The sequence below is a fragment of the Symphalangus syndactylus genome, chromosome 24 (assembly GCF_028878055.3).
Source record: "Symphalangus syndactylus isolate Jambi chromosome 24, NHGRI_mSymSyn1-v2.1_pri, whole genome shotgun sequence".
NCBI lineage: Eukaryota > Metazoa > Chordata > Mammalia > Primates > Hylobatidae > Symphalangus > Symphalangus syndactylus.
Window position 1 is genome coordinate 65,199,703 of NC_072446.2, and position 5,371 is coordinate 65,205,073.

General features: G+C 41.5%; 1 long non-coding RNA gene across 1 annotated transcript; it reads right to left on the reverse strand.

Moving 5' to 3' along the window:
- Positions 1–290: 290 nt before the first annotated feature.
- LOC134735898 (uncharacterized) lies at positions 291–2,996 on the reverse strand. Its single transcript, XR_010119480.1, has 3 exons — positions 2,851–2,996; positions 1,607–1,738; positions 291–371 (listed from the first exon to the last, which is right to left on the reverse strand). It is a non-coding gene; the product is annotated as an uncharacterized lncRNA (long non-coding RNA).
- Between the last annotated feature and the right edge of the window lie 2,375 nt (positions 2,997–5,371).

Consider the following 5,371-nt stretch of genomic DNA (forward strand, 5'->3'; position numbering starts at 1 on the left):
GTGAATGGCCGGACGAGTGGGTGAGTGGGTGGATGGATGGATGAATGGATAGATGGATGGATGGATGAATAAATACCAGATTACTGAGGGAACTTGAATCTCTGCATGTCTTTTGTCTATTCCTCATATTGAATCAAGCATTAGTTCAATTCAACAACTTCAGGATTCCACTACAGCATATGGAAAAACAAAATATTGGCTGGTTTTCCTTCTTATTTTCTTTATTAATGGAACAAAACTCAAAGCAAATATTTAAAACTAAGATTTATTAAGGAAGAATGAATGTTGTTCTCCAGTGCTTTCTCTACAGTGGTTTCACCTTAATTGATCTTTCTCCCACTGGACCATAATCCAACTGGCATAAAGTGTTGCTGCAGATGGAGAGAGAAAGTAAAAAACTTGATTTAAACCACTGATTGACTTTATATTTCCTAGCTGGCCTGTGCCATGTGTCATAGAGGGCAATGGAAGGGGTGTGTGTGGTGGGGGTGGAGATGGGTGGATATTTTGTTTGCTGAATTTTAATGAGACCATTTTGGTTTCCCCATGAAAACTGAAACATGAGCCCAGTTCACTGCCATATAGTCTCCACTGGAAACCCAGAGCCCAATACAGAATCGTTGCTCTACCTTCTTCAAATTCAAGCCACTATCATATTTGTTAATCTCCCTTGCAGCTGTGTTGGAAACTCCTTGCACTAAAAGTAAATCAGCTCAGGTGGAGTTGTATTATAACCAGAACTCTCCCTGATGCCTCCATTTGCGACCCGAACTCTACAGTCATCCTTCCAGAGTTTGCTCTGCCTCAGAGCAGACCATAGTAATGAATGGTAAGAAACAGGAAGAGGCAAACTTGGCCAAGGAAAGGATTTTTCGGTGCCCCAGGATGACTTGTCCTTCATTAGAGGGTCGGAAGCACGTGCTCTAACTTCCACTCTAAATATGTGGACATAATAGGACCAGGATTCTTTACTAAAAACACTTGCAACTTCTCCCTTAGGACTTTTTTTCTGAAACAAAAGCGTTAGGAAGTTAATGCCCTCAAAAGCAACCCTCACCCAGTGACTGATGGCAACTGGTGGATAAATACCCCAACTTCCTCACCTCCCAGATGAGTTCACTCTGAGGCACATTTTGTACACTGATTTCTAGAGTTCACCACTGGGATTTTGCTCCATTTGTCCACGTTGGTATCTTAATAGCACTTCCCTGACTGCCTTCCTTTACGTTCCTGTCTCACTTTCCTGCCCCTCTGCTAAAGTTTCCTAGAATGACCTCCCTAGTAAACTACTTGCTCTGGACTCTTTCTATCTGTGTCTGCTTCTGGGGAAAACTCAACCAAGACAGACTCTGTAACCCAGTACAGGGCTCTGTACACAGATTACTCTTTTTAAATTACAATACTCAAATAGTCAACACAGAAAAATTTGGTGTGGGTTTGTAATGGCGGTGATAAGTGAATACATGATATGAGGACAGGTAACTCCTGTCTGCCCCTTCTGACCCTGTTCTCTTCCATTTTATTGCTCACTCATCATTGCCCAAAGCCTCCAATCCAATCAGGCTGCCCTGTTTTAGAAGTCCCAGACACATATGTGCATTCTCACCTCCGTGCTTTTGTGCATGTCATTCTCCACATCTGAAAGCCCTCCTACTGCTCTTCAACCTGTCCAGATGTTACCAGTCCTTGAAGACCTGTCTCAAGCTTTGCCTCTTCCAAGATGTCTCTTGTATCATTGCTAAGAGAATCACAGCATAGGTAGCCTGTTATTCACAACTCACCACTTAATCATAGGCTTTTGTATAGCTTCTAACTACTGCACGTGTAATTGTTCTTGTCGTCCTAATTAAAATGGACTTTCCTTGGGAATAATCACCACACTTTGTACCTCTCTACTCCTCCCAGGGCCTAAAATAGTCTGATAAACACAATTACTTGTCAATGTATGATTTATACTTTTAAGTAATAAAACAACATGTATGTGTATGACCAATAGTAATGAATCATTTTTAATGATCTTCAGAAAGGCCTCTTTCCTCTTATGCAAACTGCCTGGCAGACAGTTATCAGAGCATCCTTCTTGGTGATCCTTTCCAGAAGTTCATAAAAGACAACAGGCCACAGAAACACCTTGGTTTATACACACAACTTCCCCATGCTGCTTTAAAGGCATAATAAAAGATAATGCTTCTCGCTCATAAATAAAAAGTGCTTAAATGTAATTTTGACAAAATGTGTCCCAGGGGTGATTGAAGTCTTTTCCTCTCTGTTGTGATTGTAACTGTTCTAAATAGACAACCATAAGAGATTCAAAAGGGGAAACCTTTTAAAGGCTTACTCCAAGGTTTGATACCCTCCCCACTTTATTTTTCTTAGCCCTAATGCCAAAGGAAAACAAACACTTATCAACGTACTAATGGTGTTTATTTCCCATCTGCCTTGGAATGGTGGCAATGTGCCAAGCCCTGAGACAGTTCACCACAGTGCCAAGTGAGCTGAAGGCAGCCCCTCCATTCACTGTACCCATGGCTTCCCCTTTGGGGGCCATGGAAAAGTTCAGGATCTTGAATTTATTTTCCCCACCTGTTTCACACTCTGTACCTTTGCCACACCTAAGCTGACTTTCCCAGGCCTGGTGTAGATCAAATCACTTCCATTCTGCTTATGAAGTCACAGCCACCTTCATGCCCTTCTAGAAACAGGTCCATTGAAGTCAGCCAAGGAAACTCAGAAAGGCTCTTTGCTCCTGCTTTGCCCAGAATCTGATTCCCAACTGCTCATGCCAGAGCTGCCCTAGCAGGGAACAGGAAAGCTGTCAGCCATGAGCTGGAGCCACACCCACCTCCTCACCTGTACCACACCCTCTGCCCCATGCTGCACCAGCAACGCCTGGGAAGCTGTGAAGAGCTCCACTCATGTTCCACCACAAGGCTTTTCATCTTCCAGCAAGTCATCCCTTACCAAAGCAAAGTTCAATCGTCCTGTTCAGGTGGGAGGTCCCTGAAAGATCCCAAGAGAAGAAGTGAGCATTTCCTGCTGTTTTTCTGTCTCCTTTCCAAGCAGCAAAGCATACAGAGGAAGTAGCTCTACTTTCTCCTCTCCTTTCTCCAAGTCTTAGTGTTTTTGGCACTGACATGGGAGCCTACGCCCAAAGCAATCATGTCTACAGCAAGATTGTGCTTTGGTGGTGATATAATTCTTAATGGCACCTCAGTATATCAGCTGTTCCAGTGCCTCTCATAATCTACTGCAACTGAAACCTCCCAAGTTCTTGACAATGGACTTCCTCATGATGACTCTAAAAGACAAGCAGTAATTAGGTAACAGAATCTAATATCCTTTTAGACAAAGTTCAACTCACTTGTAAGGGGCTTTTAGTGATGGGAGTCAACAGGCGGACCGTCTCTATTTTTGCTAAAAATCTTCTCAACACATGAGAGTCATAAAAGGATATGGCTGAGAAAGTTTTAGTTGCAATCATTCGTTTCATTTGTTTAGAACTGCTTTTTTTTTTCTTTCAAATCCATTATTTTAGTTGATTTTCAGATGAATAGGCAGGATGACTTAATAGTTAGGAATGCTGGTTCCAGATGCCTGAGCTTGAATCCTGGCTCAAAGCCTTCCTGGCTTTGTGACATTGATCAAGTCACCTACCTCCCACCCCATGTCTCTACTTTCTTATCTGTAAAATGTGAATAGCTTTTGTATATACCTCATAGAGTTGAATTTTTTAATGCGTATATGTACATATACATTATATATATAAGTATATATATATATATATATATATAGAGAGAGAGAGAGAGAGAGAGAAGCAGACACATTTGGAACTATGCCTGGAACGTAGCAAGTGCTAAATAATTATTCTAGTTAAGAGCCAAGAAAATAAAAGGTTAGCAGATTCCATGCCTAGCCTAAGCAATTCCTTCAGTGAGGAGGTCAGATATTGTCTTAGCTTGGGCTCCCTCAAAAACAGACTCTGAGAGCAGCATTTGGGTACAAGTAACTTATATGGGAGCTGAAACCCCAGCAGAGGTAGGGAAGGAAGGGAGGCCATTAGGCTGTGTTTATGAGCAGTTTACTTCTGCAGGAAACTGGGCACAGTCTTACTTGGGACCCTTGAAGTGACTGTGCAGAACATACCACATACCACAGAACTGTCCTTATGAGGCTGAAGGGAGCTGGGGAATTTATCACCAACTCTATCCTCATTGTTGAGAGCTATCTCTGGGACTGGGACTATGCAACAGTGTCTTCCAGACTGCTCCATGCACAGGTGAAGCATCCTCGGAGGATCATATGCATTCGGGCTTAAGGATTCAGAAAGCCATCAGCACATACTTGGCCTATCTGCAAGTGACTTCCTGGTATGGCCAAAGGAATATGAGCAAGACAATGACAACAGTGAATACAGGAGTGCAATGCAAGTCTTAAAGTTCCTTGACCATCTTGTGCATTCAGACAGAACCAAAGCCAAAGGAACCCACCCAGGGAGGACCTATCCTAAATTAATTTCTGGAAAAGGATACTGTACCATCTTTCCTGGTAACTCATTCCAAAGCTTATCGTACTTTATGACATCTCTATATACCACCAAAATCCCTTTGGGTGAGATCTTTTCTTCTACATTAATTTCCAACAGAGAGAAAGAAAGAGTAAGGCTGACAATATATTTTCATTCATAAAATAAAAAGTATAAAAAAGGACATGGCATGGCTTTAGACCCTGTTAGGTATGCAGAAAAGAATGTTCTTTGAGCTTAAATGTTCTACTCTAGAAATGTAAAAACCTATTTGAAAATGCCTACCTTCAAATACGTTGACCCCTCTGTACAGGATGTACTCTAGGCATATGCTTCCAGAGTTGTATTTTTGGAAAAACTAAAGTTTTGCACAACTGTCTGCAAGTTGACAAGTTTACACTTCAAAGACAGAATGCACACCTGAGCCCTTGAAGGCAAAAACCAAACAAAAGTCCTTCACTTTTATGAAATACCTTCTCTCTGCTCTTTCCCATTCCTCCAGAGAGAGCTTTCATTTTATCTTATCATCCTTCTATCCAAAGGCAAAAAAAAAATCCAAAATCAATTCATAAAGGCAAGAGCTTTTATCCACCATCCATTTCTAAATAAAGAAGGAAGGAATACCAAAGCAAAACAACCACACCTATTATAACTGCTTTCTTTGACTTCTAGCCAAAACTTCTTAATAGGGACAAGATACAATAAGTGACAAGGAGATGGTAGAACCTGGCTTTTATTTAGAATGTTGGTTAAGCCCATTTGCAAGTAGGCATCTTTACATCTTTTCATGTGGAGGGTTTATTTTCTCTATATTTGGGCAGAGCCCACTGAAGTAACCAAAAACCACTA